The sequence below is a fragment of the Pelodiscus sinensis genome, chromosome 2 (genome assembly GCF_049634645.1).
Source record: "Pelodiscus sinensis isolate JC-2024 chromosome 2, ASM4963464v1, whole genome shotgun sequence".
NCBI lineage: Eukaryota > Metazoa > Chordata > Testudines > Trionychidae > Pelodiscus > Pelodiscus sinensis.
Window position 1 is genome coordinate 145198498 of NC_134712.1, and position 14495 is coordinate 145212992.

The following is a 14495-nucleotide window of genomic DNA, read 5'->3' on the forward strand; positions in this document are numbered from 1 at the left end:
CCTGTGGAAGTCTGGTCTCCCCAACTGATAACAGAGGAATTCCTCTGCATCTGTAACCCTAGCAATGCACATACTCTATGTACAAAGAAACCCAAGAAGTGCAGCAAACCAGGTATTCTAATTGCTATATGGAACACAAAGACAAATGTATTTGCTTTAAAAGTTTCTTCAATATAATGGGGAAAAACAATTTAAGAACAAGTGAAGAAACTGCCATCTTGATGATATGATGCAAACTAGGAATGAGTAGATCAATGTTCCTATAAGACAGCATTAGAAATTAGTAATTGCTGTTAGGTAAAAAATCAATGCACTCTGCCCACTCATCCATCTTACCTAGGACTTAGTCTAATATAGTACTAGGCTCAGCAGCTTCAAACAGCATCCAAAATCAAAACCAAATCTTAGCAACAAAGTGTGGCTTTTCTCCCCCTTCCTCCCCCAAGAAAATTGTACTGAGGTCTGGGTTGGACAATATTCATTCCTATACCACTCACAGGTGCCAGCTTCTTCCTTTCCCTGGGGCGCTCAACCCCTGCTCAGCTCCAGACCTTGCCCCTCACTCCGTTTCCTCCCCCATGCTCCACCCCTTGCCCTCCTCTTCCTGCTCTTGCCCTGCTCCTCCCCCTAATTCTGACCCTTCCCCCAAGCATGCCCTGACTTTGCTCCTCCCTCTTCCCCTAGCACCTCTTGTACTCCACAGAACAGCTGATTGAGGTGGGTGGGAAGCACTGGGAAAGAGTGGGAAGAGCTGGCTGCTGGTGGATGTTAAGCACCCACTAATTTTTTCTGTGGGTGCTCCAACTCTGGAGAACCTGTGAAGTTGGCACCTGGGATACCAGTGTGACAAGTTTAAAGTTCAATACCTTACAACCCTGAAGAACTAGGATGAGAGACAAAGGGAGATTTTCCATTTTCTAATGGGCCATGATGCACTTGCTTTTAGCTCTTGAAAAGTCAGAGGTATCAGATGATCAAAGCATGGCAATGTTATGTCTAGAAAAGCCATTTCACTTGCAAAGCTAAGCACTTTAGAGAGGTGTTTAATTTCTTTTAAATAATGTAGTTTTAACTTCTTTTTCCCAATGATACCTGGAAATCTGGATTCACTCTAACTCAAGTACTTGACTTTGCAGGTGTCTAAAACTGTACAATCAGCATATGAAACGTAAATGATGTTATGGTTCAACCACTCATGAATAATGTCACTATCTGAAAAACTTACATGTAAACCTTTTATACCAATACATATTACCAGGGCTCGACAAATAATACAATCTATTCGCCCGTGACGAGTAGATTGTAACCCAGAAGAGCCGGGTTCGGGCGATCTGCGCATGCACAGATTGCCAGACAGTGCAGCTGGCAAGCGGGGCTTGCCGCAGTTCGGCAAGCCCCGCATATTACTAATATTATTATTTGCATTGTGGTAGCACCTTGGAGTCCTTATCGTGGACCAGAAACTAAGCTCTGTGTAAATACATAACAGACAGATTGTCCCTGCCCCAAAGAGCTTACATATTCATTCTCTCTCTCACACACATATCTTATAAATATTTCTGAAAGTTTGTTTGTCCCGAAAGATCTCCAAAACGGTAAGAGTTAGAAACATCACATTTTGCACGGGTACTACTGATTTCCTAACTTAAATCACTGGATTGGTTATATCTAGAAATCAATTCCTCCAGGTCTCCCAGAGCCCCAGTTGGGCCCACTGATAATTCCAAAACATCTCCGAAACAGTAAGAGCTAGAAACACAACATTTTGCATGGATGCTCCTGATTTCCTAACTTAAATCACTGGATTGGTTATATCTTGAAATTGGTTCCCCCAAACCTCAATTGGGCCCACTGATAATTAGCTTTTAGTAGGACCTGATCATAGGCATTTGGTGGACTCTTCTGTTAAGTGTATCACATAAACTGCAACTACGAGATCCTAGAGGATAAAGCATGTGGGCACCTGCAGCACCATCAAGGGAAAGCCCATGGGGGAGAGGCTACAGTGGGGCAGAGAATCAGCAACCTCCCCTATACTAGGGCACCAGCAGGTCTCCAGGACAGACCCAAATGTGGATGATGCTGGCTGGGGTCTAACCTTGCTAATTGTGGCTGGGAGAAGCCTCCAGCTATTACAGCCTCTTAACATCTTCAAGCAGCCGGGCTCTGACTGAACCCCTTCTGGAAATTACAGTTGCTTCCCTCCCCCGACACCCAAACGAGCCATCCCACCACTTGTCCTCCTTTGGGCTGCGTACATTCTCCTGGCAGGGCTGTGTGCATTATCAGCAAGTGCCACAGGCATTATGCACTTTGCAGGATTCAGCTCACAGTACAGAGGAGGTGGGTAGGAGGATGAGGTTATGAGCACTGTGGACCCTGAGGAGGACACGGTACACTCAGAACAGCCTATTCTCATTAGAACAGGTACGTTCAGCTGCTGTATGTTCTGATCATCTAGATACCATTAACTGCACCTGATCTGAAGGTGTTTTGCTTTCTCTGATCAATGCAACTGGTCCAGCTGCCGCTAGGAAGTCCATTCAGGTTGCCCCATGGAGCGTGCACTGAAGGCACTCGGGGAGTGGCTACTTGGGGAGCAGTGATTTACTGCTGCTGCAGAGCTCAGGAGACATCCCCTCCATTTCTCAGGGCTTCTGGCAAGGAGGCTGCAGGCATTGGTTTGCATAGAGTCTTTAAGAGAAGATGGGCCTTCCTGATTTGTGGGGATTGAGAAAAGGGACCCTATGGGTTTTGTCATTTTGTAAGCACATCACTAGCGGTGTTAATTTCTTAAAGTAATATATAAGACAACTATTTCCAGTAAAATATGCTATGTTAATTTAAATAACGTAATTCATTCACACACCTTTTACTATATTTTCCCTGGCTGATGCCGGGTATTTCTGCTAGTACTTACTATTATAATCAGATCTTTGCATATACATATAGTTTGCCTATGGCCCTATGGAGTAGGCAGGGTCATGGCCTGACCCCAAGAAGGAAGGAGACTGCCAAAAGATGTTTGAGATCACTAATGACTAAATGCATCACAAAGGAACTCTGAAGTACCTTCTCTTAGATACTTGATCCACTTTCTTCAATATGCTGAGGTACACTTCCAGCCATTAGATCATTAAGAAGTGCCTTGAGATATCAAAAGATCTGATGTTTGAAGAAGTAGCAGTGAGACACATCAATACATTTGTCCCTTATGTGCGTGGAATAACGTCTGGAAGCTCTTTGGCCATAGGATGGGCGGAAAAACTCCCATAGCCCATATCTCATGGAAAAAATACTTTCCATGTATAGGCCGTGTATGGGCCATGGACCATATAAGTGCTCTCTAAGCCTTGGTCTACATTAGAGATGTAAGTGAGTAATCAACTAACCAATAAACCTAAGCTTATCGGATATTCTTATTGACTACATGCATTTCCTCCCCCCCTTGTGTCTCAGTATCAGAGGCAGCAAGGAGGGTAAGCAGAAGTCATTGCCTGGGGAAACTGGCTTAAAAGCTTGTTTCCCCTGCCACAGCACCATCTCCACAGTGCCACCTGCCCCGCCTCGTGCTGCTGCCTCTGTCAGATGCAGCTGCGTGGGAGGAGGAGGCAGGGGAGGCTGCTGCAGAGCAGCCCGTGTCTGCAGTGGCCTGGGCTGGCTGTGGGCAGAGGCTGCTCTAGCATCAGCCCCTGTCTGTGGGGGTCCCAGAAGACAGGGGCTGCTGCTGGAGGAGCCTCTGCTCACAGTGGGCCCAGACTTGCCACAGAGAGACTGCTTCACGGCCGCCTCCCCTACTCCCCACCCAGCAGCCTCTGTCCGTGGGGAGCTCAGACCCTCGCGGACAGGAGCTGCTGCCACTCCAGGCTGATGTCTCTATCAAAGGCAGCAGCACTGGGTGACAGGCAGCAGGTCTGCATGGGGAGCTGGTTTTTAAATTGGCTCCCCTTGTAAACTGGTTCCCACCTGGAACCCCGCACTACTGCCTCTCATACAGTGGCAACAGCATGGGGTGACAAAGGGGTCCCCAAGAGTGGGGCTGGACTGTACTGACTGCTGGCCCTGCCCCCGGGGACTATAGAACAGTCAACTAACCGCTAAGAATTCATGTGGTTAGTCGACTATTCTATTACCCAAGAGCTAGCATCCCTAGTCTATGCTAGGGAGTTGTTATGAAATAACAAGTAATAGGGTCACATTACCAAGCCTGTTATTTTGAGGTGTAAGGGGCTGGTTATTTCAAAATAATAACTCCTGCTTTCCTTGGGCACTAAGCTTATTTTGAAATAGTTATTCCGGGTGTTACTTCAAAATGTTATTTCAAAATAATTTCCTAGTGTAGACATGTCCTAAGTAACTTAGTAAGTAGGATTTTTTTTGTTGAATTGGAAGCAATTTTCTATGGATGTCCCAAGGCAGCCAGCAGAATCAATCTGGGAACAAGCAGGTACAAAAAAAACCTGTTACATGATAAATCCTGAGAAACAAAGAACTAAAGTATTCTCTCACCCTTATCTGTTCCCACACAAATTCCTCTTAGTCACAAGAATGTGCAGCAAATAATTTCAGTATGCCTAACAATACATACTTTGCATTAAAACAAATTAGTGGATTAAGAATTACATACTGTGCAAATGGGGAAGCCTTTATTTTCAAATACTATGCTATTTTCATTCAACTTACCTTGGAAAGAACAAAATGTTCAACTTTTTATGTTTGTCTGTTTCTGCGTTATATGCTGGCAAAAGTAGGTTGGGAGAATTATGATATTTTTAAAAGCTACACACAGAGAGAAGGATAAAAGCAGGTGTGTATTATTTTATGCACACATTCACAGTACTCTAACTCCAACATCTGCACCAATTTCATGAGTACCTTTAAAAAAAATCTACTTTCAAGCTAAACCCAAGGATGGACAATTTCAGCTTCAAAAGACACTTTTCTGAGAAAGTTATAAGCAGTATAAGAGTGAATTAGAATGAAAAGCTTTACTCAACCCTATCTTCAGTTTTCATTAACCACAAACTATACTATATATGGATATCATCTACTATTTAACTGCAGCCAACTCTGGGGTGTAAAGTTAAATTCATTTAACACCACACAGCGACATTAAAGACATTAATAGTTAAGCAGAAAAAAGAATAAATGTATCCAATTTAAGTTAAACAGAAAATGAGAGTAGATAGTGTAATTATCAGAATTAGACATTGATCATGACACCACAGCTAAAACCATTGTTTTTAGAGTGTGGGGGGAAATGGCATGGGATTTGTAATGATCCAAAGCAGCAAGGTTATTACACTTTCATTTAATTCAAATGAAGGAAATTCCAACAGCCCACTGTCCCACTTCCTACAGCATCTGGGTTTCTCAAAGATCTCCCATCCAACTAGCACCCAGGGCTGACCCTGTCTAGTTTGAGATGTAACAAGATCACAGTGTGAGACAGTACAGCTGGTTTTGCTAAAAGTAGATTTTCCACTATGTGAATTCACACTTGTCTTTAAAAACTTGGTAATTAAACATACATTACTAATCAGAATGAGATCTATACATGAACTATAACATTAACATTAAAATCACGTTTTAAAAAAAAATCTCTTTTCTAATCTTATCTGTTTTAATACAAAGTGTTAATAGTTATTGTGGGTTGTTAAATATAAGACGATAATGAAATAGTTACAGTGCCTAAAACTGTTTGTATTCCTGTACTGACAAAATGCATTTTTTAAAGCAACCCAACCTACTAGTTATGGAGGATATCAAAAGCAGTTTGTGTAAGGCAAGAGGTAACAGATGCAGGTTATTATTTCTAATGTTTGCCTGACGTCTCTTTTCAGGATAGACAGAAATATAAATCCTACCAGGCTTTCATGCATCAGGACATCTCAAGCACTAAGAGCTTGTTCTTATTCCCTTGCTGGTTCCTTCTTTTTTCTTCTAGTTAAAGGAAACGGAGAACAGATTCTAGCCTGACAAAGAAGAATGCACCACCCAATGCATGCATACAGGCTGCGTCTGATACACAAATACAGGAACATAAACCATGGCAGAAATAATGAAAAATGTTCATGTTATTACCCCAAGTCCCAGGAAGGCCTCGCTCTGTTGTATATGTAAAAATAACCCCACCCTTAGATACCAAAGCACAGCCCAAATGATTTCTCTGGACTCTTAACAAAGCACCACGATTACCAATCTAATCCCCTCCCCCTACTCCGTTACTGTGGCGGGGATGGGCCTCTTTCCTTCTTTACCTCCCTGCCGGCAGGTCAGATACCACTCCTTCAGCTCCTACCAAACTCCGAGCTGGATTTTCCTGCCCTTCAGAGCGATACAAAATGAAAGGAATCCATTTCATGCATGTTCCACTCGAGGAAGATCCAAAGTGGATGGATGGGTGGATGTTATTTTCAAGTGTTATTTTTAGGGATTTGACCACCTGTATCCCATGTGCCAACTTTTAAACTTGAAAAGGAGGGAAAATTTGGTTTGATGTGGGAAAAATAAAGTTTCAGGTTCTAGGACACTCTAAAATATCAGGTGTAACATCCTTCATTTTAGAAGAGTCTCAAAGATAACCTGAAAAAGGGGGAGAGGGGACTTGTGACATTTTAATAGATAAAGAAAACGCAGTTTCCATTTCCTTGCCTCTACCACCATCTCCCTCTTCCCCTAGAAATTCTGAGGTGCTGAGCCTGGAGGATGGGAGAAGTAGTGAAATCACATCCCAAGGAGAATGAAAGGTAGGTGGGAGGCGAACAAGATGTTTAATCAAACTATTTAGAATGATTTGTCTGTTTCAGCATTGACTGCCCTCCCCCTTTAGTCCTGTTCCTGATGTTCCTTGAAGGCACCCTCTTAAAGTTTCCAGCTTCCCTTCTTGGGAAGAGGACACTCATGTAGTTCTCTCTACAAAGGGAGAATTGTAGTTACAGTCCTTTTGCACCTCACTGTGGTTTCCCCAGTGTTCGGCATCCGTGATTAATCTTTCTCCAGGGGCTATAACAATTGCCAATCGTCCTTCATAAAGCAAACTGCTCTTTTTCTTCAGGTAAAAGGAATAGGGTATGTCTACACTACAGCGTTATCTTGAAATAAGTTATTTCAAAATAACACATCTACACACAAAATGCATTTCAAAAGAGTGCATCCACACTGAGTGGATGCTGAATCGCATTTAAGGCTGGCTGGAACTAGGTCCAGCAGAGCATCAGGTCAGGAGTTACTTTGTGTGGCTGCTGCCTGAGGCTATCTAAGGCCTGTGCTTAAAGGGACTCCCCCTGGACAGCTGGTCCTCAGGTTTCCCTGCTTGCTTGCCTACCTCGATGAGGGACAGGTGTGCTCTCTTGGTTACAATCTATGTGAATTTCTTAATTGAACATGAAACTAGACTGGACAGTTTAGCTGTTTCTTTATTCAGCTCAGACCTTTGATCTCCAGTTTCCAGGAACAGGTAATCATCAGTCAATAACTTTCTTCTCATGGCATAGCTTCAAAAGGCTGCACTTTGCGTAACCAGAGTTGTACAATTTTCATTAATCACTCCTCAGGGATTTCCCCCACTTATTATCCCAAAAGTCCATGCCTGTCTGGCACATCTCAATCTGGCACATCCCACATGCCTGTGGGAAAGCTAAGGCCCAGGGGCCCGATGCAGTCCCTGGCTTGCCTGGATCCATCCCCTGAGACTCAGGGATTCCCACCCTTCCCCAGCATTGGGGAACCCACACTGTCACTCCAGTCCCGCCCCTCCGCCCCATGGGGCTCAAGTACACAAAATCCACTAGTGTGGTCCCCCCTAGGCTCTGGTGTATAAGGGGAATGTTAGATTAGAATAGTTTAATGGAAGCTGTGATTTTAAAACTAATTTTGCTACATTGGTGCGATTTTGTATGTGGATACTCTTAAAGTTATTTAAATATAGTTTATAGCACATTAGCATGTTTACACACAGGTCTAAAAGGGTGCCATTTTGTGTCTACACAAGTCCTTATATTTTGGAAAAAGAAAACCTTTGTGAAAGATTCCCCACTTTCAACTTGCAATCGAGCTGGGAGAGCTATGCGTCTACATCTGAACTTAAAAAGAGATTCTCTAGCAAACTCAGGGAAGAACAGACGAAGGCCTTATCTACTCTTCAGAGTTAAGTTGACTTAAGTTATGTTGATAATCAGGGCTTGATGAACGGCAGCGAAAGCCGCTCGCCAGCCCCACACTGCGCATGCACAAGACCCACATTGCGTATGCGCTCGCCGCAAATGAACGGGGCACCCGGCAGAAATCTACTCACCACGGGTGAGTAGATTCAATACTTTGTTGAGCCCTGTCAATAATCATAAACCATTGTAATTATATCACTTGTGCATGTGCACACAATGCTCTTTGTGTTAGCAGGACGCATCCACTCTTGGCACTCTAGCACCAACAGAAAGAGTGCACCATGGGTAGCAATCCCATTGTGGAAATCACTACTTTCTCCTGATAGGAGTTCTGGGAATGGATTGCAGCGCATCATGGGAATGGGATAATTGCCTCTATGATATGGTTATATTAATCCCGTAACTATAGGGGCTTCCCACTGCATTGCATGTCATTTTTCAACTGTCCTAAAAACTTTTCTGTGGTTTGGCTCCTGCTCTGCTCACCAGCATTGTGATAAGCATTATGAACATACCACCATTGTTCTTGCAGTCTTTCATGAGCTTCAAATTTGAACAGGAATCTGTGCTGCCTGCTCTGCTGTGGAAAGAAATAATTCAGGATTGATATTGACATTCACAAAGCCACTGTGCATGGTGGTCCATCACAATTGGGATCAAGAAACAAACATTGAGTGGTGGGATCAGATTGTAATGCAGCTATGGGATGACAAGCATATCTGCGGCTGCAGAATTTCTTATGCCCAAAGCCACCTTCCTTGAACTGTGTGCGGAGCTCGTCCTCACCATTCAGTGCAAGGCCACCAAAATCAGAGCACTCCTAATGGTGGAGAAGTGAGTGGTGATCGCTGTGTGGAAGCTAACAACTTTCAAACAATTACAGGTGGGAGGTTGGGGTTTTGAAGCATGTGGGGCCATTAAGCGCCCCCTGCTACAAAGAACTGTGACTCTGGGCAATGTGCAGGAAATCGTGAATAGCTTTGCAGAAATTGGATTTCCTAACTGTGGTGGGGCAGTGGATGGCAAGCATATCCCAATTTTGAACCTAGACAATCTTGTCACAGAGTACATCAACAGAAAAAGTTATTTCTCTAAAAAACAACAAATAGTCTGGTAGCACTTTATAGACTAACAAAACATGTAGATGATATCTGAAGAACTCTGGTCATCTGAAGAAGTTGGCTGTGCCCACGAAAGCTCATGATACCATTACATGTTTTGTTGGTCTATAAAGTGCTACCAGACTATTTGGTTTTTTTTTTCTGTAACAGACTAACTCGGCTACCCCCTGAGGTTTCTATTTTTCTAAGGTATTGCAGGTGCTGGTGGGTCACCAGAATCATTTCTCTGACATCAATGAGGGGTGGTCAGGGAAGGTGCATGACCCACACATCTTCAGGAACACTGGCCTATATAGAAAGCTGCATGCAGAGATTTACTTTCTGGACCAGAAGATTTCAACAGGGTAAGTGTAAATATCCATAGTGATCCCAGGAGATCCACCCATCCCTTATTCCCATGGCTCATGAAGCCATATACCAGAAACCCTGACAGCAGTAAGGACCACTTCAACAACTAGAGATGTTAGATATCGGATAATTGTGTAACTGCATGAATTCTTTTCAGTCACACCACTGTTCAATAGTCCCCAGGCATGGGACTGGCAGCCAGTGCGCTCTGCCTCGAATCCTGGGGAACCCCCTGCCATCCTGCACTGCTGCCTCTGTATCACATGCAGCAGCACGTGGTGCCAGGCAGGAGGTAGTCTGTGAGGGGAGCCAGTTTAAAAAACAGACCGGCTGCTGTCACCCCATGCTGCTGCCTCTGTAACAGCTCCCCACGGATAGAGGCTACTGCGGGGCGGGAGAGGCTGCTGTAAAGCAGCCTCTGTCTGTGGCAGCCTGGGATGGCTGTGGACATAGCCTGGTCTAGCAGCAGCCCATCAGGCCCAAGCTCCCCATAGACAGAGGCTGTTCCATCTCCCACAGAGTAGCCTCTGTCTTTGGGGAGCTTGGGCCTGCTGTAGACAGAGGCTGCTTTGCGGCAGCCTACCTTGCCCACCCTCACAGTGTTACCTCTGATAGAGCAACAGTGTGAGGGGAAGGCGGCACCTTGGAGCCGGTGCTGGAGAGAGATGGCTTTTAAATCGGCTCCCCACCCCAGCTCCATCTTCCTCCCTCCTTGCTGTCTCTCAAACAGAGAAATGCATGTAGTCAATGAGATTAACTGATAAGACTAGGCTTATTGTTAACCATATATTCGACTACAAGTTGACATCCCTATCAACAACAGAATTGGCACATGCAGAATGACCACAGAATATATATTTGACAGATTATAGGGTCACTGACACATTAGATCTCATTGAAAATATTCTCATGGTCATAGCCATAGGCACTGACTTTTGTATTGCCAATGGGTGCTTTTGAACAAGTGTGTGTGTTTGGGGAAACCGTGCTTCCAGAATTCTGTAAATGACACCAAGATTTTTCTTGATGGATAACAGCTAATGTAGGCACTATCATTTTGTATGTATAATTGAGATTATATTTTGCGAGGTACATTACTTTGCATTTAACTCTGAATGTCCCAGTTTTGAGACCCCTTTGTAACTCTTTGCAGTCTGTTTTGACTATCTTGAGTAGTTTTGTATCATCTGCAGATAATTCATGAATATGTTGAACAGCACAGGTAGTAAATCACCTTGGGGACACCACTATTTCCTTCCATTCTGAATATGTACAATGTAATTCTTATTCATTTCCTATCTTTTAACTAGAGTGCCTGGCAATGTTTTTGGGATCATCTAATAATCCTTAATTTAATGAGAAGCATTTTATCTTAACCATTCTGCCTCTGTTTATAAACAAACTCCCTGCACCACTGGCAGAGTTGTTAGTAGCACAGAACTTGTAACATTCCACTTAAATTCTGAATCCTAGGTGCTGATTACCCTCTATTTTTTCTGTGGGTGTTTGAGGCCTGGAGGGGACCCATGGATTGGGTGCCTATATGATGATAGCAGCCTGCTGTGCTTTGTATAATATTTATGAAGTAAAGGGGGAAATGTTTTCCCACTGATGGAGGACTAAGCTGGGTATCCTGGGAGCTAATTTTGAGCAGCCAGACTCCAAAGCCATGACAGGGCCTCAGGGAGGGGGAGTGGGGGTGGCTATTTGAATCAGGGAGGCTTTGTAGCAGCGTTTTGATACTAAGTCCCAGTAATATATCTTACTGTAATTAAGGCATTGTTTCCTTGCCATTTGGGGAGCCACTATAATGATTCTGGCCTGAGCATTAATGGTAGCCTGCAAATGTGTTGATTGCCAATCTACATGATTTTATTTATCATGAAACAGCAATGCACAGATTAACATTTCTTACAAGGCACATGACCATAATCACCACTCTCTGAACTAAGGATGTCATAGCTACATGAAAGTCCAGGAAAATGTCCATAGGGGTGGACCGCAGGATACTGCAATGGGCCAGGAATGTGAGAACAACATGTGAGGGGGAAGGGAGTTTGAGAAGGCAAGGAAGGAAGTTCTGTATTGCCTTCAAGAAGAATCAAGCACAGATGTGTTCTGCCTGTACCACAATCAGGGATCTTAGCATCTCTGTTTGGTCCTCCCATGAGTTTTATGATCCACTCATGTCCCAGTCTCATCTCCAGGCCATCCGTTTCTAGTTTTTTATTTCTCTCCATTCATCATGCCCACTATTGGCCAGATTGATGTTTGAAGCAATTATGATAGAGGTGTTCCACCAGTAGGTAGGAGTTATCCCTCAAGGGCACAGCTAGGCTGCGTCTAGACTGGCATGATTTTGCGCAAATAATTTTAATGGAAAAGTTTTTCTGTTAAAAGTATTTGTGCAAGAGAGCGTCTATACTGGCATGTGCCTTTGCGCAAAAGCATCCGTGCCAGTGTAGACGCTCTCTTGCGCAAGAAAGCTCCGATGGCCATTTTAGCCATCGGGCTTTCTTGCGCAAGAAATGAACATGGCTGTCTACACTGGCCCTCTTGCGTAAGAATACTTGCGCCAAGAGGGCTTATCCCTGAGCGGGAGCGTCGGAGTATTTGCGCAAGTACCACTGATTTTGTACATTACAAAGTCAGAGTTCTTGTGCAAATACTCACGGCCAGTGTAGACAGGCAGCAAGATTTTGCGCAAAAGCAAACGCTTTTGCGCAAAATCATGCCAGTCTAGGTGCAGCCCTAAAGAAGCAAAAGAAACAATATACTGTACAGAGTCAGTACTATTTGCGCACTCTGCCTTGAATCACAAAATACACTTCCTCACTTTCCCAAGGCAAGCACACAGGGTGCCCAAAGCACTAAATCTGGTGAGTTTGGCCTGGTGTGGGAGAGGGCAAAAAGGCACAAAAGGTTTGGGTGGTTTCACAAGGGGATCAGCACAAGTCCCTGGAGAAGCTACTCTGGATACTGGCGCTGATTTCCACAGGCAGGGGTAATCAAACCTGAAACCACACTACTGAGGGTAACCGAAGGTGCAAAAATGCATCACCTGCATACGTGCAGCTTTAACAGGTCTGTCTGCTGCTCACTTGTGTGCTACTATAGTTCCTCCAGAAGTAATAGTTGGATTAGGATCTCAATGTTTCTCACAACAGAAAAGAAACAAAGCAGCTTTGCTATGGAACCTTCAGCAGAGTATCTACAGGATTGTTTCCCAGAGGAAGATTCCAAGGAGATGTCCGTGTGCATTAACAAACCCCCTCCCCTGAGCAATGCAACTGACAGCTGGGGGAGCGGAATGGGCTGGGACCAGGTTGCTTCACTTTCCACCGCCACTGAGTGCAGGAGCAGGCCTTTTTTCTACAGCCCTCTTGCTAGTCCACTGGGTTTCCCAGGATGGTTGCCCCAAAACATCCAATGGACGGGACAGACTCACCAACAGCTTGACTCTTCATGCCCCTCTCCCATGCATCATCCCTGGGCTAGACACTTCTAGGCTACATCTACATTGGGCGTTCTTGCGCAAGAACATATTCAAATGAGGCACGGCGATGAATATTGCCACGCCTCATTGGCATACTTAATGAGCTGCCAGTTTTGCGCAAGTGGCTTTTGCACATGAAGGAGCAGTCTACACTGCTCCTTAGCACGCAAAACTCCCCTCTTGCGCAAGAGCCGTTCTGCCACTTATTTTCAAGCAGAACGGCTCTTGCGCAAGAGGGGAGTTTTGCGCAAGAAGGAGCAGTTTAGACTGCTCCTTCTAGAGCAAAAGCCCCTTGCGCAAAAATGGCAGCTCATTAAATATGCCAATGAGGCACTGCGATATTCATCACCGCACCTCATTTGCATATGTTCTTGCACAAGAAAGCGCAATGTAGACGTAGCCCTAGAGTTAAAAAACGGTTCTGGCTCTCCATGCCACCAGAGAAGCCAGGCACCTGTCCCACATCCTCCTCCAACTTGACTTCCTTGTCCACCACTTTGTTCTTGGGGTTGACTCCGCTGATTATAGTCATCCTGAAATATCCACAGGATTTTTGGCAGTGGAAGTTGGGTTGCTGCTAAGGATGGCATGCAACTTCTTGTAGAAGTGGCATGTTTTTGGCCCTGTACCAGAGTGATGGCTGGCCTCCCTTGCCTTGTTGTACACCTGCCTCAGTTCCTTAATCTTAGTACAGCACTGCTGTATGCCTTTTCCATGCCATGGACAATCTGCTCATTGATATCAAAGTTCCTATGACAGGATCAACACTGCAACTGAACAGCCTCCTCTCCCCACATGAAACAGATCCAGCAACTCCAATGTACAGGCAGTCCCCGAGTTACGCGGATCCGACTTATGTCGGATCTGCAGTTACGAACTGGGCTTTTCTTGCCCCGGAGGACGGGAGCGGTGGGACGCCCAGATGCGCCGCAGTCCCGCCGCCCGCGTCCTCCGGGGTGAGAAAAGCTGCTCCACGTCTCCCTGGTCTGCTGGTCTGGGCTGTCCCACTGGCCGCGTGCTGTCCCACTGGCCGCGTGCTCCGCGGCTTTGCTCCGCGTCTCCCTGGTCTGCTGGGGGAAGCCCCCCGCAGAAGACCAGGGAGACGTGGAGGATGCGGGCGGGACCGCAGCGTGTCTCGGCGGTCCTGCCACCTGCGTCTCCCTGGTTTGCTGGGGGGGGGGGGCGCACTAGACCACGCTTTTCTCACTGACGACGCCTGGGGTAGAGCAGCTGGGGCGCTGCCGGGTTGGTCCCGCAGCGCCGCTCCTCGGCGCTACTGGACCAACCCGGCAGCACCCCAGCTGCTCTGCCCCAGGCGTCCCCAAGTCAGCCGCTGCTGAAACTGACCAGCAGCTGACTACAGGA

The 14495-nt window shown here is 45.4% G+C and overlaps 1 protein-coding gene and 1 long non-coding RNA gene across 6 annotated transcripts in view; one reads left to right on the top strand and one right to left on the bottom strand.

The window, feature by feature from the left end:
• MSANTD3 (Myb/SANT DNA binding domain containing 3) overlaps positions 1-6281 on the bottom strand; it is a 32812-nt gene extending 26531 nt beyond the window's left edge. For 3 of the 5 annotated variants that reach the window (XR_012901822.1, XR_012901821.1, XM_075921553.1), the window contains exon 1: positions 6085-6245. The gene's annotated coding sequence lies outside the window, so the exon portion shown is untranslated. The other 2 variants (XM_075921555.1, XM_075921554.1) reach the window with 2 other exon arrangements.
• Positions 1-9359, top strand: part of LOC112544114 (uncharacterized) — a 42582-nt gene extending 33223 nt beyond the window's left edge. The window contains exons 2-3 of the long non-coding RNA XR_012901824.1: positions 6683-6749; positions 7961-9359. This is a non-coding gene — a long non-coding RNA (uncharacterized LOC112544114). The remainder of the gene's footprint in view (positions 1-6682; positions 6750-7960) is intronic.
• Positions 9360-14495: the final 5136 nt, after the last annotated feature.